The following is a 24,037-nucleotide window of genomic DNA, read 5'->3' on the forward strand; positions in this document are numbered from 1 at the left end:
GTTGTGCTTTCTGGATGAGGGACAGTGTTCAGTTGGCTAAGAATACATTTGTAAATAGCCTGACAAAAACAAAAAGGCCAAAAGAAAATGACCAATCAAGAGAAAGGATAGCTTTTAAGAGATGGATATGAAAAAGCATGAGAAGAGTGATTAAGAGGATGTGATTTCTAAGCAGACGAAGATAGAGAAGTGTGAGAGTGTGGGTGAGGAAGCTATTGAATTGGGAAATGAGGAGGTCATTACTCTTCAGGTGAGCATTTCCACTGGTGATGGAGATGAAAGTGCATGTTTTTTGTATTTTAGAAAAGAAGTCCTAAATGTGTACTATTAGGGAAAATGTTACCTTTTGTATCGTTTATGAAGCAGTGTTAAAAATGATGTTTAACAGTAAATGTGTCTTTAGATATAATAGAAAATATAGAAAGTAAATAGCTTTATGGGAAATGTTCATGACAAAGTATTAAAATAAAATGGTTACAGTTTCATAACTTATTTCTTAGGAAATGCATCTTATATAAATATGAAATATTCCTTTTGATCCTGTTTAATAATTTTGCTTTGAATTCTATTTTTCATACTGTATTTATTTTCTTTTATTAGTGTTTACCTAGTAAATTATATTTCTTCCCTTTGTATTAAACATTTTCTGTCACTGAGTTTTAGGTGGATTTCTTGTAAACAGCATATATAAAGACTTAAAAAAACACAATTTCAAATTTTTCTGGGTTCTAAACAGGCAAATTTAACCCATTAAACTTTATTATGATTGCTAATATGTTTGGACTTTTTCCTTGAAGTTTACTAATGTTTTCTGTTTTTACCATGCTTTCTTGTTTTTTGTTATAACTATTTTTTTCTGTTATTTGGAAATGTTTGCTTTATTTTCCTTTTCTACCAGTTATCTCTGGAAGTTATAATCCTATTTATATGATAATTTTTATAATTATATTTCTATGTATTAACTAAAACATATTTTCCTATTAATGGCTGATTGGTGTCGATTACCCCCTCATTGTTTTTAGCTTCACTTTTACGATAAGAAGTCTCTAGACAATCTAAATTTTATTTCTTTTTAGGCATCCTGCCCATCCCCCAAACCCTTAGGATTTTTTTGCTCTATTCTTTGAATTATAACTTTTCACAAAAATATGAAATAGGTCTTTTTTTGCCTATTCAAGCAGCTTGATATTTGTAATGCTTTTTCAGTTTGAAGATTCAAATGTTAATTTAGCACTGAAATATTTTCCTTTACCATTTCTCTCCTATATTTCTCCATATGTCTCTCTTTAGTTTTTTCTTCTGAAATATTTTGTAAAATCTGTGCTCTTTTGCATTGTAATCTGGTAGAAGTCTTCAACTTGATTTTCCATCTAGCTATTTCCATCTTCAACTGTATCCATTATTAAGTTTTTAATTTTCTGAGATACTAATTGATTCTTTCTCTTTTTATTCACTAATATTCTTACATATATATTTGAATATATCAATTAGATTTAAATGAGTCATTTTACTGTTATTAACTGTTTCTGTGGCTATTAATATATTCATAGAATTCATGGTTTTTCTTCATGTTGCTGGTTTTTATTGATATTTGTTCACTCTTATTTGTACTCCTATTTTTGTGTTTGCAATTTTGTGTTTAAAACTATCTGGAGCTTGCCCCCAATAATTATAAAGTTGGGCAATGTATTAGTGTCTTATTTATTGGATATGGCTGCTTACTGCTTCTCTTGGGTTTTGCTAGTGGGGAAGCTACCTGGGGTCTGTCTTGTCAATCTAGTCTAAGTGCCCAAACTCATAGATTACTGTGGATACAAATAGAAAGAGTTGCACAGTGTTCAAGAGGCCACTCTTCCTCATTTGTGTAAAGTATATCCTTCTCTGAAAGGCAGCTACTTCTGTCAGAGCTCTTTTCTTCCTCCTGCTCTGAGAATTATTTTTCTTCCAGCTCTGAGTATTATTGTTCTTCTAATCTTTCCAGCAATGTAGGCTATGGAGTTGTAGAGGTATCGCATTCAGTGTTAATCTGACAATATTCTAAAGCACCTGTAATTATAGAAAGGAACAAGAGTAATTTTGATACCTGCTTTATTACTTCTACCATGTAGTGAACATTTCGGACCAAGCAATATGTGGCTCTGGGGATCTTGTTTGCAGTTTCTTCTGAAAAGCATTTGGATGATGTAGTAAAATAAGAGCATCTCCTTTTGGATAAAGTCTGACATATTGTAATTCTGAGACTACACTTGGCAGATGCTTGAGAAATGTCTGTTTTTCAGGATGAACAAAGTCCAGTGCAGCTGTTGCTGCTTTACACCATTGCATCTGAAAGTCTGTTTAACAGAACGTAACCAACTGACTTTGGAGTGCACAATGAGATAGGCGAGTTTCCTACCTCATGAATCTCCTGCTTTGTAGGAAGCAAACTTGATAACAATACTGTCTTGAGTTTATGCAACATGACCCCTTTTAGAGATCTATTCTGCAAGAATTTTTCTAAGTATTTAATGACAGTATTAATGTTTGTAGTTCACTTTGTCACACTAGTCTAACATAGCAGAGTTTAAAACGTCTTTTTAAACATTGTATATTGTTCTTGTTTTCTAAGATGTGAGCCAGAATATTTACTAACTAGAACGTTTTTTAGTTCTCTTGAGTTGCTTTTTCCTAGGATGTTTTCATTGTTTACTCAGTTGAAAGTACAGTATTGTCAGTTTTTAGAACATCAGACATAGTTTTATTCAAATATAAGAATAAGACACATTCCAGTGTCCAATTATATGTCTTCCCCAACTCTCCACAATTTAAGGTTATGTGTACTGGTTCTCTCTTGCCATCCCACTTAGCAGATAGTCAACATTTGACTGTGGTATTCATTTGCTAACTTTTTTTGTGTGTGTTGAAAACAATGTCAAATAGTTTCAGAAATCTCATATGTTGGAGTCCTAAACCATATACTGCAAGAATTCAGCTGGATTTTTGTAGTGCTTGTTACTCATTTAAAAGAAAGCACATTTTCATGGGATTATTTTTCATCTTGATAGCTTAGCAATCAAAAAACTTATGAAAAGAGAATGATCTCAATGTTACTGTATATGTCTTTTGGAGCTCTTTAAAAGTAATAGAACTAGGATAGGTATTATAATTTTTGATCATAAAATGTTAATTATAGAAAATTCATAACATATTAGTTCTAGTGTATTCAGTTTGAATAATGAAAAGAAATGACTTCTTTTTGCAGCTTTAGAAAGCTGATTATTAACCATGTATTTACTAGTATACATAATCAGTAAAGTATTTAAGACAATGGAACTGTAGCCAATTGGAAATGGAAGAGATTCTCAAATTTGCTTATCTTCTCACCCCCTGGTTTTACAGAGGAGTTACTGAGTCTAGCCAGGCTTGTTTTCTTGCTCAAATCCCTGCAATGTCTTAGTGGCCTCGGTTGAGATACAGAGAGTCTAGTTCCCAGTGCTATCCTCTTTTACCCACACGTAGCTGAGTAACGCCAGGAAGGAACTGAATATTGTGACTCATCACTTTTTAAAAAGTTGCTGTTACTGAACTGAATATAATGCTTCCTTTATTAACAAATGCAGGATGTTTATCATTTTTCCATACCAGAGCTTCCTTTTATATGGTAAGAAATCGCACACTAAGTTATTTTTGAGGATAATCTTTTTATTTTCCATTCTTTTAAACGTAGTCATGTTTTATTTGGGTCTGCTGAATGTCAGGATGGTATTAATTCACACTGATTGTTTCTTCCTCAGGAAACCTCTTCTGGCATCCTTAGTAAGTGGCATTAGAGTCATCTGGGAGGTAAAAGAAGATTGTACCATGTGAGGTGTGTTTTATTCTTGGCTGGTCAGCAAGCATTTTTCCTGTAGAAACAAAAGATTGGCTTTTGAACTGGTGGTGCTATGAAGGGTAGGTAGGAAAAAGCATGGCAGTTTATTTGAGGGAAGGGTAGAAAACATTGATTGGAGCTTGTATATTTAAGTAAGCAATTATAAACCTTTCACATGGGTGATAGAAACTAAGAGTTAAGATGAATTTATTTTGGAAATGAAAAATTTGAAACAAAATTGATAAATGCCATGTTTCCCATAAACATGTACAGCTAGTGTATTTCAAATTTGTGTTTTCTTAGTTGAAAATAAGAAATAAAAGATTTAAAATTGTGCATGTTAAGCATGTGATAAGGAGTTAGATACTTATACAAAAGGTATTTTGCAATTGATTATGGTTTTGAGTTGTGCTTTCTTCCCTTAAACATCAAAAAATAAGTAAGCCTGATAAAAATTATCACCTTATACAACATGACAATACTTTATGTTAATAGCAATACAAACTAAAAAAAATTATATTACAATTCATCCTGGTCAAGGATACCATTTGAATTAATATAAAAAGTATATCTATTCCTTAAAAAAATAAAATGAGGCTATACGGAAATAAGAAAAACTTTGGAAACTTGACTTTTTTATTTTAGGGTAAATAAAATGTAATTATACTCTTAGCACTTAAAGGATGCTAAAAATTGAGTTTGCTTTATGATATTTCTCAGCTGATTTATCATTGAGAGACCATACTATTAAAGAAAGAGTAAAACTTTGACTGAGTTTTTTGAGATTGATACAAGATTTCCCCAGCTTTTCAGAGTCACAGGGCACTGGACTAGAACAACCTAGTGTGCAAATTGTTATGTTTTCATATATGTGGCTTAGTTGGGACTCCCATAGGAAAATGACTTTCAATTTTTTTTATAGGACCCACAGAAAGAAATACATTTTACACTGTGACACATCTGTATTTATTCGAAATATGTGTATCAAATATATCATAATATTTACCTTTTGTACATGCAATGTGCCTTGACATTTTCTTTTCCCTTCCATTCTATTAAACACTATTGATCATAGACCACTGAGTTGATTTCAAGATCAACCAACAGATCATGATTTGCCTTTTAAAAAGCACTACCATAAAAATCCCTCCAGTTTTTTGTTGCTGCTGGTGGTGGTGGTGTTGGAGGGGATGAATTTGCAGTTATAAGAGATCCTTATTAGTTCTGTTTGTCAAATAAATTTCAGGTACACAGTCAGATTATATTTTTTAGCCTCATGATACTCATGGCCAATGAGTTGAGTGGAAATTAACATATATTTCTGCACTGGAGCATTTCATTTTCAGTGTGAGAACCTCCAGAGCTCTTTACCCTTGCCTTGGAAAATGACCATACTCCTCAGACTCAATCCTAAAATAAGGAATGTGGAGCAGAGCCACTAGAAAGCTCATAGTGGACATAGAGTATAAGCAAAAAATAAATGTTTGTTGTTGTAAGACATAACAATTTTTTGGATATATTTGTTACTCAGCATAATCTAACCTCTTGGGGTTAGTGTAGGATAATTCAATTATGTGTTTTGCTGGTGGAGCAGATAATCTCCTTTTGAGATATTAACTTTATCTAAAGCACATGTAAGTTTAAAAATATGTTTATTATTTCTGATTTTAAAATAATGCATATTCTGTTGTTGTTTTTGAGACAGAGTCTCTCTCTATTGCTCAGGCTAGAGTGCGACAGTACAATTCAAACTCCTAGGCTCAATGATTCTGTTGCCTCAGGTTCCTGAGTATCCAGGACTACAGGCATGAGCCACCATGCTCAGCTAATTAATTTTTTTTTTTTGTAGAGACAGGGTTTCTCTGTATTGCCCAGACTAGGCTCGAACTCCCGACCTCAAGCAATTCTCTTGCCTCTCAGCCTTCTAAAGAGCTGAGATTCCAGGTATGAGCCACTATACCCAGCCAAAATAATGTATATTCTTTATAGAAAAATTGGAAAACATTAAAAAATAAAAATTACATATCCATAATGCTATTATCTGGAAGTAATAATTTTTGACATTTCTATGGAAGAGATGTAATATCACATAATTAGCTTACTATATAGTTTTGCATTTTTTGAATTTTTTTCTTTGATATTTTTTAAATTGTCATTAAATGTTCTTGGAACATTTGAATTTTATGCCTCGGTAGTACTCCATCATATGGATGAACCAGCAATTACTTATTCTTGTACTTTAGTCATTTGTTTTATTCCATACAAGGAGTTTTAATGGACTAAAAATCTCAGCCCTTGATACTCAAAAGCAAGCAGTAAGCCAGACCAGGATCCATGTCCACTCACTCTGCTTAGCATCAGTTGCATCTCCCCATTACTCAAATCCTGGCACACAGTGGGTCCATATATTCACCTGTCAAGTAAGCATTTTCATCTGTGCATACTTTTTTAGAAAATTAAGCGTAAATTTCATGTATGAACCATTTCATATCCATACATGAAATTTACGCTTAATTTTCTAAAAACTAAGATGCTTTATATGTCTTCTACTCTACCCTCTAGCAAGAAAATTTTGTTTTCTTTTTCCTGATTTTTTTTCAGGGAAAGACATCACCATCTACAAGATGTTCAAGCCAGAGGCTGGGGTCATTCTCTTTCTCCTGTCCACACCAATCAAATAGTCATAGGACCTGGCCCGTTTTAACTCCTGAATGCCTCTCAAATCAATTTCTGCCCTCACCATCCTTCAGGCCCTTACTGCCTCTCATTTGACTGCTGCCATGAACTTTCCATCTTCCTGTACACCATTCTCCCTATTGCTGTCATTGTGAGCTTCCTAAAACGTGAACCAGAATATGTTTCTGCTAAAAATCGCTCCTATAGTAAACTTCAAAGACAAAGTCCACTCCTCTTCACTGAATGCAAAAGGCCGTGTTCATGCTGTTTCCTGAGTACCTGTCCCATCATTCATTTCCTTCACCCCTCACCCCATTCCCACTCTCCATGAGCAGTTCACTCCATAAATACCTTTTCAATGAGCACATCTCGTTCTTTAGTGTTTTTAAGCATTTTCAGGTACTGTCTTCCTGTCTTTTTAAGGTCATCTAGCAAATTCCTGGTTTGCCTTTAATTCACAGATCAACTTTACTTCCTCTCAGAGAATTTACCCATTTCCTCTCAGCCAGCCAGGAACTAGGTATTCACTCCACCAAGCTCCCAATACCTTGCACGTACCTCCATTAACATCTCTATTATTGTACTATAGTTACATATTTGATATCTTTCACAATGAAACCCTATACTTGCTGAGGCCATCACTAGACTTTCTCATCTGTGTATCCTCAGTGCTTAGCACATTGCGCGGATAGCAGTAGATGACTATACATATTGTTGAATGATAGATAAACAGACATAATAGTGGGAAAATATTTATGTATTAAATTTTATCTCTCGATTATTCTTTCTTTTTGTTTTACAATCTAAACAATCAAGCTTCACGTATTTTTCATATCAGAACCAACTGTCAAGACAGGATCTAAAGTTCATCTACTCTGAAGTGTAATAACTGATAAAAGTTTATGTCTCCCAGGGGAGTTTTTATTTAACAAGGATGGAATGCTTAATCTAAAGAAAGGAACCTTACTTAGTAGAGTTTCCCAGAGGCTTAACAAGCATATGAGATTAATTTTAATTGGGAATTGCAGATGGGACTTATAAGTTTTCTTAATGGCCCATAAGCTTTATCTAAATGTGAGACCAATTCTCTTGCTTGCTGGCTCACAGAATGAACTAGCATGTCGTATTACAATCATTTTTGTTTCTATTATACAGCATAGATCATATGAACTTCACATCTGGTAAACATTTGTACATTGAATGTGCAGCTGCCAAGAATTGTGGTTTCTTGGTAACATCCCAGTGACGCTGAGTCAAGGTCACAAAACCAGCATTGCAGAGTTTTGGTGATCTGGAACTGTATCCTGCTTTTACTTATTGAGAAAGTTACTCTCTTAGTTCCTTTGAGGACCTGTCATGGCACCATTTTAAGTTTGGAAAATAACTTGGGCGATTCAAAGCCCATCATACTGTTTGCGGCCTCCCCCTACGCAAGCCATCGCATAGAGATGGGAATCTTATCTACTTAAAAAAAAATCCAAAGAAAGTATTTGTTAATTCTTCTCAGTGACCTGTTTTCAAAGTTTGATAGTCTCATCAACAGTTTCATTGTCATACCAATGTAACTCCTCCCTAATTTAGTTTTATCACCTTGCACTGTTTTATTTTATGGAAGTGAGAAACATTTGATTTTCATATAAACTGCAGTGCTGAAGATACCAGTGCATTGTACCATAAAAGCAAACCAAACAACACCATTACACAAACAATTCAAGATAAATTAAGGTAGGAAAATGGGGTTTCACAGTGTGACTCAAACTAGGCTTGCCAGTTAGCTTTTGCCTCCAAATGGAAGTCTAACATTTTGGTGTGTGGTTTATATTTTCAACATCCTCAGTGAATACTGTCTTGAAAAGCCAGATACCATTAATATAATGGAGGAACTGGTTTATTTTATATTGATATAATTTATAAAACTTTAAAAAATATTTCATGATAGTTATTTCCCTCTGGGATTATGAAGAAGAGGGACAAATACCTATCTCTTGAAAGTTACAGTAGAATCATTAGTAGATGTGTTCATATACATTAAATGATGAGGAACATTTTGTAAAAAGTTACTTTGCTCTTCTTTCTAGAAAGGAATGATATAGCATTCCTATATTTCCAGGTGAAGAAAGCAAAGTGACTTTTGTTGGTATACACCTGACTGTAAAAACTACCCTGTAGGTAATTGAGCTATGCCCTATACTTATTTTTCTCCCTATTGTTAGATGAATTAACAATTGGTAACATTTCTAATGTTAGATTTGAAAAGTAAAATTCAATATATTTTGATTCTTTAAACAGTTCTGTTTACTATTTGTACTCTTGGGAAGAATATTTGAAATAAGGTGAAAAAAGGACATCACGAAATAGCAGGCATAATACTCTCTGTAACTTCTAGAAACATGTACACCAACATAAAGACAGGATGCTCTGTGATTAATCTATTTAAACACTGTATGCTTCCAGGGATCTCCTACCCAGGAAACAAAGCCCACAGGAAGACCATCACATAGGAATGGTAAAACATCACAGGTGCTTGGGTGACTAGCTGTGTCTAATTTTGCCTTCTGCCATTCTAGAATTATTCAAACTTAATTTCAAAATATTTTTTTTGTTCCCATAATTATTGTGTTTCTTGTCTTTTTAAAGTAATTAAATTTTTAAAAGACTAAAAAAATTAAAGACCATGAATATGTTTAAAATTTGGAATCCTTTTGTTTTTATGCCAAAGTTCTCACCTGATTATTTTCTGATGTAGATTATTTTTCATTGAGTACCTGAAAATAGCACATCCTTTGGACAGGAACAAGCTGAAAATTTGCCCAAGTGGCAACCTGTAGGCAGACAAACACCAGGTCTCTGCTGTCAAGTACATTTTTGTTGCCTTCATTCTACCAGCTACTGTAGATTCCGTCTGGGCTATAGTAGAGAATTTAGCTACTTAAGGCTTTCAAGTTTCCTTATTGAGGAGTGAGTAGTAGCCCACTCAAAGTGAAGCTCTAAAAGAGTTCAGAAATTTTGAGTCATTCTATTACTCGGCAGCAGGTGTTGGAATCAATGAAGACCAGTTGACCTAGTAGTTAGTTTCTTGATAGCTTGGGGGTTCTCAAAATGATTTAAAGAAATGATTGTTTAGTACAGGGGCAATTGTTTGCTTTAGTAGAAATCTTATTGTAACTTGCATAATTTTAAGGGAAAATGAAATGTTTTAAGGCTTTGTGGGGAAAAATTTTAAATTTGTGGCTTTGGAGGAGTCAGTGGTGTTTAAACTAATTTAGTGGTTAAAGTGATCATTTTTTAGAATTTGAGAAAAGGGAAATCTTTTCTGACTTTTTTTTTCCTGGAGGGTCAGAATTTTGTTTTTCTTTCCCTGTTTATTACGCTTTAGTTTTATGTTACAATTTACACTGCATGCATGGTATCTTGCTCAAGAGCATTGCTGTTCTTTATCACCGTCAATTTAGAGAGAGGTAGGAAAAGTGGTTGGTGTGATTTGGTTCACTAGTTGTGATAGGTTAAGTAGTACTTTTTGTTAAATAATAGAGTTTAATTTAACTACAATATTTCAGCATATTTGTCCAAATTAAATCCAATATGTCATTATTTTCATTTAATGGCTCATATTGATGTGCTTTTTCCATTAAGGGACTTGGTAAAACAGAGCAATATCAGAGAAAGAGCAGCCCATAATGTCATTGTTTTTGTTTTGATTTAGTTACATCTGCTGATTTTTAAAAACCCAATCCTTTTTTGATATTAAATATGATTTTTAAAAAATTCATTTATGTCTCCCATGTTCCAAAAAGACTGTGAATTATTAAGTAGTATCACTTATTGACATAAGGTATATGGGTTTCAGAATGAGAAGCATTAAAATAGTATTTTTGTTTTAATTACATATAAAATAAAGTATAGACTATGACACACTTTTGCTAAAGAAAATTGTAAGCCTCCACATTAAGTCATGGAATTCAGCTATACATGGCTATTTGTGCTCTTTATTTAAGAAGTAATTATTGTCTATCTACTATTTTTATGTCAAGAACTATGAGCCTGAGATTTTACCCTACTTGCAAGCTAACTATTCTGGTACAGTTTTATAGGTGTTGGCAGAGAGGAGACTGTTGAGTCAGGGACAAAAGACTTTATTACTCTCAATTTCATGTTTGCATTGGTTGCTTTTTCCCTTAAGCCCTGTGGGATGATATGGAAGGACCCAGATAGACGTTGTGTGCATAGTGGGTGTGTGTCATGGCCGAGGAACTCTAAGCTCAATAAATCCCCAGTCTTATAAAAAGGGTACTTGTAAATCTCTCTAGTATTTGTACTGGAAAAAATTACCTTTATTATTCCAGTCAGGAAACAAATTTGCCCTTATCCCAGGAAAGAGACCCTGTCTCCCAAGGCTGTAGGGAATGTATCTCAACATCTTTGGCAAAATAGGTGGAAATAAGATGCACAGAAAACTCCATGAGTATCTTCCAACATTTTACAGTTTAAAAAATCAAACAAAATGTAAAATCTTAATGCATGTATCAATTAATTTAGTTCTCATAAGGTGAAAGTCTTTTGGTGACTATCAAGATGAATCATGGTACATTTTGTTATTCTGGCAATATCTAATGATGTTACACAGCTGAGCATCTTTGATTTAAAGGCAGTTTACCATGAATGCATCATGCAAATATCATTCTACATTGCCTACAATTTTTATGTTTTTTTAAAAATTAGTATTATCCCCTTACCCAAAACCCCAATGTAATAGCTGTAATTATCATAAGAAACATTTACTGGTGACTGCCAGAAAATTGTAATGTGCTTTGTTTGGCACATTAAACAAATGTGCTAAGCATGTAAGGAAAATTGCATAAACTTAGTACCTAAAATTTTAAAAGAATTTAATATAGTTTTTAAATTTAATGATTCGGTTACTTGGAAAAGCAAATAAATAGGTGTTTCAGTCCATGTTATAGAATGAAGGATATTACTTATGGCATCCAAACAAAGCCTGAATAAAATATGAAATAAGAAAGTACAGTGTTTCCCTTCGTATTAGAGGGACACTTTTATTTCTCAGTGGGAAGACAAAAATAAACTCAAGACAATAAGGAGGAAAATAATATAGAAAAAAATAACATGCTACTGTCCTCTCATCTGCTCATGTTACCATCAGTCATGATCAGCCTGTGTTCAAATGAAAAGACAACAAATACATGAACTGATTATCCCAGAAAATAATGTTGGAAGAACACAGTTTATCCCAGAAGTGACTGGTAGAGTAACAGCAATAAAAGCTTATCCAGGGATTCCAATTTTTTTAAATTCTGAATAGAACATGGGTATCTCTTCCTTTAATATACACTTTGTCAGCATTTAATACAAAAATAAATACTGAGTGAGTCACATGATACTCACTGGTATGAGAGCAAAAAATGTAAAAGGATGGTAAAAGGCAAGGACATAGATTAACCCACTCACCCTCCATTGCCAGAGCCACCAAGTCGGCTTTAGTTTTTTGGAAACTGTGAGTACTTATCTGTGTGACTCACTTTGAAATTCTTGCAAACATTCCCTGGGAGTCCCCTTTTTGTTTCTTTTTTTAAAGAATAGGGGCTTAAACTGAATAAAAAGATATCTGATTGACAACCTCATGAAAATCCTCTAGGCCGAAAGCCAAAGGATCTTTGTGTACATGATTTTTTTCTGAACCTTAAATGTAACCAGATGTATTTTCTTTTAATACTATCCTACTCAACTGATTTAAATGAATGATTTGTCTTCTAATGAGAAATCTGCATTTCATCATAGAAATGGATTACATGTCTTAAATTTAATTACTCCCTAGAGAAGCAATGCCTCTTTTGTATTATATTCTTTGAATGTACTGAAGACTTATGTAACAATTTTATTATAGGCATGAAATATTAGAGCTTTTCAGATGTATGGATGGAGAAACATGAAAAACATAACCACCATTATCATGTGAATGAGTAAAGTATAATAAAAATCCTCATAGACAACATTATTAACCTCCTATTTTATAATTAGTTGCCTGTAAAGCTAAAATAAAATAAAATAAAAGGAGAACACTTTTTTTTTTTTTTTGAGACGAAATTTCAGTGTTCTTGCCTAGGCTGTAGTGCCATAGCACGATCTCAGCTCACTGCCACCTCCACCTCCCGGGTTCAAGTGATTCTTCTGCCTCAGCCTCCCAAGTAGTTGGGATTACAGGCATGCACTGCCATGCCTGGATAATTTTTGTATTTTTAGTAGAGATGGGGTTTCACCATGTTGGTCGGGCTGGTCTCGAATTCCTAACCTCAGGTAATCCATCCGCCTTGGCCTCCCAAAGTGCTGGGATTACAAGCGTGAGCCACCACACCTGGCCAACACTTTGAATTTTAAAGGACTCTATAGTTCATGGCTAAAGAATGAAAAGCAAATATAAACCGTGAAATTGTGTGTATGTTTAGTAGCTTTCTTGATTTGCTTTTAAATTGGTTTTTGGCAATACTTAATCTGTTTCAAAAACATTTTGATTCTGAAATAGAAGCAATACCCTGGAAACACTGATAGTAAAAGAATAGAACTATGTCAAACCTGACACAGAGAAGACTATCCAATAAATTCAAGTTTTTATAATATTTTATTTTTTATTTTTTAGAGATAATCTTGTTCTGTCACTCAGTGCAGTGGTGTGGTCATGGCTCACTGCAGCCTGGAACTCCTGAGCTCAAGCGGTTCTCTCACTTCACCTCCTGAGTCACTGGAATTGTAGGTGTGTGACACCACAGTCAGCTAACTTTTAAAAAATTTTTTATAGAGGCAGGGTCTTGCCATGTTGTCCAGGCTGTTTTAAAACTTCTAGGCTCAACTAATCCTCCTGCTTTGACCTCCCAACATGCTGGGATTACAAGCATGAACCACTGTGCCCAACCGTTTTTAATATTTTAAACAAATTGAGCTTTTTACCTTATTGCCTTATTCTTTGGGCAGAGGAATGTGAACATGGTGGCTGATTCCTAGTCTGGAACCTAAGACTTAAAACTTCAAAGTCAGTTTCATTAATTAAGGTCTAATTATCAATCCTTGAGGTAAGCCTCCATTCATTGACTAAATCAGTGATTTCCAATCGAGGAATTTTGTGCCACAGAGACATTTGGTCATATCTGGGAACGTTTGTGGTTGTCACAGCTGGAGGTGATGCTACTAGCATCTGGTGGGTGGATGGATGCTGTAAACCTCCTAAAATGCATGAGACCGACTCCACAATAAAGAGTTAATGTGGTTTCAAATGCCAGCAGTTGAGAAACTCTGGACTAATATACACAACAGTACACTTAATGCATAAAGAAGAACTACAAAATATCAATTAACAAGAGGCAGAGTTTTCCCTTAAGAATGGAATTGAATTGTGTAGTGGAAAGCAGAGGTCATATGACCTCAAAGGGACTTTGCTAAAACTCTGGGCTCTACCTTTTTGTGACCAGCTTCCTTTAAATATCTCAGAGCCTCACTGTGGTCTTGTAAAATTGAGGTAACAGTATAGTTTTTCCTTCAAAGTCTTTTAGGATTAAATAAAATAATTTGTGTAATTGCTTAGTCCATTGCCTGGTTACTATAGGATCTCAATAAAAGTCAGCTATTTTTTCAAAGTATGAGAATGAAGAAGAGCCTTGTAGCAATTAGAACTGTCTAAAGATAGGATGGTTTGTTTAGAAGGTAGCAAGTTTCCTCTTCTTGGATAAGTTCAAGTACAGTGTGGACATCTTGTGTCCTTCCAACTCTGTTATGAATGAATGGCATTCCATCATTCTTAGTTATACAGAACCATTCTTAAATAAAACATAAAGTTTTTACAAAACATAAAGGTTTTTCACAAATTAAGCAGTTAAGAAATTTTAGGTAAGAATGACCCCAAATAAGCATAGACAACACTGATATTGTTCAGCAATTTTAAACTTCCTTGGTGTTTTAATACCAAATGTTGACTAACTTTTTGAAAGCATATTCCCTTTGTTCCTTCTACTAATCAGTGTCAGTTATTTGCTTGGATTCCCCCAGGCTATTTTCTCTGCTTCTGTAGCACCAGAATTCTTTGTACATCTTTTTTGTGTTATTGCCTGTTACAAGTCATGGCTGGCCTGCCATTTATCTCTCTGTATAACATGACATTAATTGTGCACTCCTTGTATGCCAGTACTGTGCAATGTGCTGTATATGTATTATGCTATTTGATAAGCAGGCAATAAATGTTAATTCAATGAATAAATATGTTAAGCATTAATGCAATATGATTGCGCTTCAATGCGCTACGTACCAATACAGTCTATTATTGAAAATTGAAAAAAAGATAAAATTCACCTGGAGCCCACCCTCCAAAAACTCTTTTTTTTAAAGAAACAGGATAATTTATAATAAACTTTCTGTACACAGTCAAGTGCCTTGATTGGAAGAATTGTGATTGTTATATCTTCATAACACCACAGTGTTTATCAGGCATTTAATAAATAGAGGTATTCAGTAAATCAGGCACTCAATACATATTTGCTTGAAAAATGAATAAAGTGTACGTCAATGGATAGATGGGCAAAAATATTCATTGCAACAAGTCAGCTTCTTGACAAAATGCTATCTTAATTGGGTAATAAAATGAAATGTATCCTGATGATATCACAAAGGATAATTGAAACATATCATCACATCCATCGTCAGGATACAGTAATATGCTTCAATTATGCAATAGATGTTTTATTGCATTTTTTTTGTTACAGTTTTGTAAACCAGATCATGTTTATTTATTTTAAATAATTTGAGCTTGCAAAAAGTCAAGACGCTTGAAGAAATGGTAGTCGGTTGGCAAAAGGTCAGGTGAATAAGGCGAATGAAGCAAAATTTTGTAGCCCAATGCCTTCAACTTTTGAAGTATTGGTTATTTGATGTGCAGTTGGGCATTGCTGTGGATAAGAATTGGGCCCTTTCTGTTGATCAGTGCTGGCTGCAGGCCTTGCAGTTTTCAGTGCACGTCATCAATGTACTGAGCATACTTCTCAGATGTAATGGTTTTGCTGGGATTCAGAAAGCTGTAGTGGATCAGATTGACAGTAGACCACCAAACAGTGATCATGGACCACCAAACAGTAATCATGACCTTTTTTTTTTTGTTTTTTGGTGCAAGTTTGGCTTTGGGAAGTGCTTTGCAGCTTCTTCTGGGCTCGGCTCAACCACTGAGCTAGCAGTCGCTGGTTGTTGTGTACAGTCCACTTTTCATTGCATGTTACAATTTGATCGCGAACTGGTTCATTGTTGTTGCGTAGAATAAGAGATGACGCTTCAAAACAATGATATTTTTGATTTTCACTCAGCTCATGAGGAAACCACTTATTGAGCTTTTTCACCTTTCCAATTTGCTTCAAATGCTGAATGATGGTAGAATGGTAGAATGAGTTCTTCAGCAACTTCTCATGCAGTTGTAAGAGGATCAACTTCAATGATTGCTCTCAACTGGTCATTGTCAACTTCTGATGGCTGGCCACTGTGCTTCTCATATTCAAGGCTCTTGTCTCTTTTGCAAAACTTGAACTGCCACTACACTGCACATTCGTTAGCAGTTCCTGGGCCAAATGCGTTGTTGATGTTACAAGTTGTCTCTGCTGCTTTAAGACCCATTTTGAACTTGAATAAGAAAATAGTTCAAATTTGCTTTTTGTCTAACATCATTTCCATAGCCTAAAATAAATATAAAATGAGCAGTAATAAGACATTAGTAAAAAAAAACATAAAGCAAGAAATGTGCATTACAATAGTATATAACATAACCGCATTTATTTAAGAATGTATTCCAGTATGAAATGGCAAATTTCAACAAGGCAAAAAATACACAATAACGTTTGCACCAACCTATTTCCATCTAAGAGGGAGCTGTTGTCTTATAGATTTATAACAATAATAAGCCATGTGGTGATTTTATTATACAGTTAAAGAGCAGCTTTTGATTCTAGGAAGTGTTGGGAAATGTACTAAGAACAAAACAATGGTATGGCTAACAACTTTCATGAATTTATTCTGTTGTTTTTCTTATTTTTTTTTTTACAAAGCCATATACTTTTATGCTAGGAAATAATGTTAGAGGACAGTTCTGAGTATTGAATATTCATCAAGTGCATTTTCTTTACACTTTGAAAACAAGGTAATTCAGCAAAGTTTGACTATCCCCCTAATATTTTGTATCAAATTTGTGATCTATAAATATTTTTAGTGTATTCCTCTTAAAAGAGGGTACTAAATTGTATTTAGACAATTTTATACTACAGATTAAGCAATCTTCTCATTTGGAGACACAGAATTTTAAATACTTTGCATAGCATGTCATAACACGTGAAGCTCTTGAGGTTTCATCATTACATGTCATTCTCATGTGAGATGGATTAGAATTGGCTTGCCATCCCCTTCTATATATGCAACCTCCAGCTCTCAGAGGTACTTAAGTGATCAGGAGGATCACATACCTCGTGCTTTGCAGTTAGGACTGGAGTTGACTGGAGTTGGGATGGTTTTGCTCTGTGTTGAGGAGTGAGTGAAGTTTTCTTGATGTTGTTAGGATACCACATGTGGGTGGAAGCCTTCATGTTTAAGCCATGCACTGACTCCTATAGGTTGTTTCTAGAGCAATAACATTATGCCTTTTCCCATTTTAAGGGAGACAGTGTGGTAGATTGGAGAGAACACAGTTTGGGGAGTCAAGGCACTCAAGTTCTGATATTGGTCTGTCATTATACTTAATATTGGTTAGAATATTTAACCTTATTGTGCTTCAGGTTCTATTGGCTAAACAACGAAATCGGGTTGGAAGGACTTTCTGGTACCTTTCAGTCATTGGGTTTGTTTTTCTTGAGGAAAATTCTCTTTATTTTTCTATTTATAGGGAATTTCTTATTGAAATGTATTTAATGCACACTCTTCTGAATTTCTGAGAAAATTCATGGTTGACAGTGCTGTGGAGGGTGAGAGCCCCATTTGGGATGGAGTTCTGTTCAGACAAGTAGTTATCTGAGATAAAGCATTGATTTAATTGGTGGTTTTGTTTCAGGTGACCCAGGAGTGGGAACCCACCAAGTTGAGTCCTCCTTATTTACTGGTCCAGTTGTTTAGACAGAGGACACCATTCACTGGAACTCATATAGTGTCCATTTACAGAAATTTTATTTAAAAAGCTAGCAATATACTTTTATTACACTTGAGAGTATTACTCTCCAACATTATTTCTTTTTATTTAGAAACTTAATATATTTTATAATTAGTACCCAAACTCTACACCTTAAAAGTTTCTTAAAAATATGGATTGGCCATATTTTTATAATGATTTTAACATTTGAAGAATATGTGCACAACTGAATGAGTTTGCTTAATACAGAAAATACTATATTCTGAAAATACTGTATGTTGCTTTGGAACATATAATCAGGTCTTACTTTCTAAATATATATTCTCATGTTCTTAATTTTCAGAAAGAAATTATCCTGTTATCTTGTTATTTTAGAAATAAAAATTATGCTGAGGTAGATGATCTCATAAGATGTTTCATTGTTTAAAAATGTGAGCAGGTATGGAAAAATCCAGGTTAGTGCCCATGTGTTAGGAAGTTTTGGCCTGAGTAAAAAGATATGTCAAGAAAATATCACTTCAATATTCTACAGGTGGTTAGAGAAAAGAATTGAACTGGAATCTTCTCTTGGTCAGAGGCTGCGAATAATGTTGACCTAGCATTGGCTGTGTACAACTCGTGAGTCCCACATCTGTATGATGTTGACCCTTGTCAAGAATTTCTTTTGATGATTCCCATGGGAATTATTTGGATAACAGAGTAAAAAGAGATGGGGCAGAATTTTCAGCACATTTAAAAGTTATCCTAGTATGAATTGGGCTTTAAATGACTCCTTTGGTCAAAAAGGAAAGTTAGATGCATGTGAGCGGAAAAGGGACAAATTTTTGCTGTTTGTATATTTGGTTGTATCAACTTTTGGCTCTACTTGGTTCATACTTTCAAAGCTAAAATATGAATTTCCTAAAAATAAATTATCCAAAAATAATAATGTTGGTCTTCTCTGTAGGGTTGGATGTATCTGAGTTGGCTTGGTTGGTTGGAACATGGCCACTAATGCAGCAATAGGTCCCACATCGCAGTGAACTATATAGTGTTGCACATGTATTCTGTACACTTTGTCCTAGCCAGTCATTCCACTGATATGTGGATCCAAGAGAAGCCATCACAGAAAGTGCAGGTGGATTAGCATATATCTATCACCATTGTGAAAAAATGAAACTAAATACCTTACCAGTGACAGGTGAGCCATTAAAATCTTTAATTGATTGCCTGTAACGTGTAAGGAATTGTGAAGTTAGAGAATTATTGGCTTTAAACACTGCCCTCAAGGAACTCACAGGCAACTAGTCAAGCAATTGGAATATATACACATATACACATGAATTTGTAATATGTTATAGGAAAATGACAAATGACTGCTTGAAATTAGCAGATAATGCATTATAAGTATTCAGGAAAAGGGGATTCCTTTCAACCGTAACAATCACTTGTTTTTCCACTCTTGCTTTTGCAAATTCTGCTGTTAAAAATTTAAAGGAAGGGAAGAAAAATATTTAGTTAGCTCTTATAGTTGGTTAGAGACTGTGGAAAGTGCTTTTATGCCATTTTACTTAGCATTTTACTTAACAACCCTTCAAGGTAGATGAGGTAGATTTATCCTTGCTTTGAGAGAGGAGGATAGTAAGATTCAGAGATAATTAAGAAACTTGCTTTAGTCACACAGGGAGTGAGAATTTAAGCATGTTTTAACTGAAAACCAGTACTATTTCAACTATGCCATAGCTTCTAGCAGTATGTGCAGGAAAACGCAAAAGTGCCTAGATTTGGGCAAATCTCCAGAAACACTTCCATCTTGATCCATAGTTGCACTGCCAAGTGAGGATGACAGACCCTTTTGCAAGTAGAGGGAGTGAGTCTGGAGTGGAGAAAGTGTCCAAAGAGAACACAGCTGCAGGATAAGGTGTCCTACACCAGTCTTTGAAAAGCAGATATTGGTGATAAGTAAGGATACAGAAGGAGAGAGATGCTACCCGTACTCTCAGAGATATTATTGCAATAGGTTGAAGATTCAGCGGGAGATGAGAAAATGGAAGGAATCAAATGACGACTTCTATCTCATCAGGCTTTGCCATGAGGGGAAGGAAAGAAAGGAACATGCAAATAAAAGAATCAAGGGAAGAACAATACTTTAAGTGTCAAATTTCTCAGTTTTGAAATTGCCTGTCACACATATATAACATAGGAGGTTAAGCGTTTGTGAACATGGTTGAGAGATAGTTATTGGATGTGATGAAGAGCTGACCAAGGTTACGTGACTGGACAGTTTTAATTTCAAGTTGAATGTTCAGCTATATATTAACCTGCCCTTTGGCTCTTTTTATTTGTTGTGCCTAAAAGCATTGAGTCACACAAAAGAAACTTACATGAAGTAAAGTCAAAGACTGGAGCTAATCCTGGGTTAACGATGAAGTGCTTAAATAAGGGTGAAAATGTTTAATACATGGAAAACATAAGACAAAAATCTTTTAAAAATCATTAATGTAAAATACAACCATTTTGGTTCTTACTTTTGTTTTGCCTAACAACCATATGCCATGATCAAACGGATTTCTAATTTGGAAAAAATGTTCTAAATGAAAAAAAAAAAAAAAGTGGCCTTGACTGTTTAGGGTAGAATGTTGAGTCTATTTTGGTTATCATGATTCAGTAAAAGCTATTAAACCCACAGACTCTGCTAGTCTGTAATAGAGGAATTCCTTGTCCCTGTTCTTTCTCCAACATTGGAATCAGAGGATAACCATACTCTAGATTCTATTTATTCTGGCACAACTTAGTTCATTGGATTTGTTTCCAATTTAAATGATATTTTTGCCAGGTGAAGTTGGTAATGAAAAGGAATTTTAAAATATGTATTTAATTCAGTGAGATGCTTTTCACATATTTAGCTATCATTTAGAAATTACATTCATGATAGGATGGATAAATATTTTAAGTTGCCAAATTTATTTTTATAGTTGAAATTAGCCCAAATTACCAACTTAAGTTGGATTGCAACAAACCAGTTCAGGGTTTCCATGGAAACATGATTTCATCCCATCTATGAAAACCATTTTGTGTTTTCTCCTTTATCATGGAACTTGAAATTCTGCAATGTTTTTCCTGTGATTCCTGCTCCAAGAAAAAGAAAACAGGTTTCCAATTATACAAATATTCACATTTAGCTTATTAAAGTCTAACTCCAAGGGACATTTTAATTTAGAGAGATAGACAATGGATATAGCCTAAAGTCTTTCCTATTTAGGTACCACTTTGTGTTTTTGTTATTTTTGTTTTTATTTTTAAATACTTGGGTCACCCTGCAGTCGCAATTGTTCTTAGCTATGTTAAATTCATACTTCTAATATCCCTATTATTTGGTGTTTAGCTGATTTAGAAATCTTCAGTGAAAGAGCTGTAACATTCTTCATTTTTACTTTCTCCCATGCCTGGCACAAATAGGTTCTCAGTAAATATTCATTGAATAAATGATGCATCTGACATTTGTGTGCCCTCTGTGGGCTTGGCACTGTTAAGGGCTCTGTAGTACACACACACACACACACACAAATATATATAATATACTGTTTTTTCTGTAAAGGAGTGCTCTACTGAGGGAAAATAATGAAATGTGTGTGCTTGATACTTACTATTTAACCTCATATACACCAGAGTTTACTATTTCGTTTAATCTTTACAACAATCATTGAAGGGTCAGTGAATTACACTGACGTTTTCAGATGAAGCTACTGTGCTAAGCAAGGCTAGGTAAGTCACCCATGAGAGTGATTGTTGGGCCAAGGTTTCAATACCAGCCCAGCATTGGCAAGTACACTTGCTAATTGGAGAGACAAGTCCCTCCACACAAAGCAATTAGTGAACTAGGAGGTATTATTGTCTGTGAGGAGTTCAGACAAGGAAAGGTTATGTGGATGAGGGTAATCATGGATAATGTAAATGAAAATGTCACTACATAATGAGCTCTATACCATATACTAATCAATACTACATATTTGTATTTTATCTATTGAAATAAAATGTCTTGGCTTTTGGATTTGTTTATTAAATGTGTATAATTTTTTTAAAAAAGAAGACTATGAAATGGCATAAAGATACTTTTGTCATAGAAACAACCAAAGGAATACATGCATACTGATTTATCATAGAGTCACAGAATATCAGATTGGTCAGTCCTCTACTTTTTAATAGAAAGGAAAACTGAGTCTAAGATAGCAGTCACACCTAATTTTTTCTTTCTCTCTTGCTTAAATTCATATGGTGGCAGAATCAGGCAAAACTCAGTCTTCCAACATCCAGTCTAATATTCTTTAAGTTGTGTAATGCTTTCATTCTTTCATTTGTAGCATAGGTACATATTAATGAATTAATGATTATAATAATTAATAATTATTTGTATAATAATACAAATAATTAATAATTAATTGTAAGAATTTTGAGTATATATCATTCTTTTTTTCATACTCCAATAAACTGTTATATAAACATGTTGTGGTAAAAACCATGCATTTCACATCCTTGTGCGAAATATTCTTAGAGATCACTGAGATGTTAAGTGCTGTATTAAGTGAGGTGAAAATGATGCTCCATATAAATTCATTACCGATTTTTCTGTGCCTTTTCCTTGGTTATATTTTGTTTCTTTGCTGACTCCACGCTATAAATTTTCCTAGGTTTTCTCTTGGGTTCCATGTAAGTGTTACGCACTTTTGTTTTTCATGTTTAGTTGTTTTCCTTGAAATGGAAAAGTTTCAAGTTTAGAAAGATAATTGTAAACATTCTTAAATGCTAAGTCCTTGTCAATATGTCATTATTCTAACACTAGAATTTCTCCTATAAACCTAGAATCCCTCAGAATAGGAATAGGTATTTTATTGGTAGCAAACCTATGCTATAAAATTTCTTATTAAGTAGTGTATATTCACAGTTAGAATAATATTCTTTGGGGAGGGGGCTGTGCTCTTGATTAGCAATTAACATTAAATAATATGTATCAATGGTGATTTCAGAATAGCAATCATAGAACCAGGATAATTCAAAATAGAAAAATGATGCAAACTTCAAAAATGAACCAAATTAGAGAGTACAAATCAATTGTACAAGGCTCCAAAGAACCATAATGCATTTCTAGGAAACCCTCTAGTGTATTGCATATACAATTTGAATATAAGAAATGTTAATGAAGTACTTAGCACTAATCTTACTTGCCCTTTTTTTTTAAATTTTTTAAAAATTTTTTTATTTTTAATTTTTTTTTTTTTTTGAGATGGAGTCTCTCACTCTAGCCCAGGCTGGAGTGCAGTGGCGTGATCTTGGTTCACTGCAAGCTCCACCTCCCAGGTTCACGACATTCTTCTGCCTCAGCCTCCCGAGCGCCTGGGACTACAGGCGCCTGCCACCACGCCCGGCTCATTATTTTTGTATTTTTAGTAGAGGTGGGGTTTCACCGTGTTAGCCAGGATGGTGTCGATCTCCTGACCTCGTGATCCGCCCACCTCGGCCTCCCAAAGTGTTGGGATTGCAGGTGTGAGCCACTGCGCCCGGCCGCCCTTCTTAGAATTAAGAATAATTTAGGAGCAAATGATTCAGGTTAGACCAAATTTCTTAAACTTTCCAGGAAATTTGAGTTGATACCATCTTTTTCTCCAGTGCCTATGTCACAATTTTACAATCTTTCAAACTCATCAAACTTGGTTAGAAAAATTTGAAAAATAATTACTCAACTCTTCCTTAGAATTGCTGACATATGCAATGCACAAATATTCATTGGGTTTTGATAAAAGTGTTATAGACTGACTTATTTTATTAATTAGCCTGGCTGAAATTCAACTGGTAACTAGGGACTGGTAGAAGGGGCAATTAAAAAATAAGTAGTTTGAATTTTTAGAGCCTGACCCAGTGAAATAGCATTTGTTTAAAAAAATGGTGACAATCACAGTAATTCAATATGTGTATCATACATTTGAGTGACATCTTCCTCCCTCCCCCAGTTTGGTAATTATTCTAGAAACACTGCAAATCAGATGAGTTCTTTTTTTGCCTTTCGTTTTGCTTTGTTTTGAATTGAGGTAAATAATTCAATATAGGACTTTCCTGCCTGCCACGGCTGTTTACATTACTACCCTTCATGCTCTGTGAGAATAATGCTGCTATTGACCACACCTAAGAACAGGTTAGAATATTTCTGACATTTTTTTTAGTAACTCTAACTATTAAAAAGGTCTAAGAGAAAAACAGGACTAACTGGGTTAATTTTTTTCTAATTCATTTTAGAAACAAACTAGAAATAAAAAAATTGTATTCAGAATACAAATTCCTTGGTGACTATGTGCATTACAAATATTTTCTCCCACTGGGAGGCTTAT

At 34.3% G+C, this 24,037-nt stretch overlaps 1 protein-coding gene across 1 annotated transcript in view; it reads left to right on the forward strand.

Moving 5' to 3' along the window:
• The window catches only part of COL21A1 (collagen, type XXI, alpha 1), a 203,013-nt gene that overhangs the window by 12,406 nt on the left and 166,570 nt on the right, over window positions 1-24,037 (forward strand). The window contains exons 2-3 of the mRNA XM_011960186.1: window positions 3,774-3,847; window positions 8,981-9,032. The gene's annotated coding sequence lies outside the window, so the exon portion shown is untranslated. The remainder of the gene's footprint in view (window positions 1-3,773; window positions 3,848-8,980; window positions 9,033-24,037) is intronic.

This window comes from Colobus angolensis, unplaced genomic scaffold, assembly GCF_000951035.1.
Source record: "Colobus angolensis palliatus isolate OR3802 unplaced genomic scaffold, Cang.pa_1.0 Scaffold51, whole genome shotgun sequence".
NCBI lineage: Eukaryota > Metazoa > Chordata > Mammalia > Primates > Cercopithecidae > Colobus > Colobus angolensis.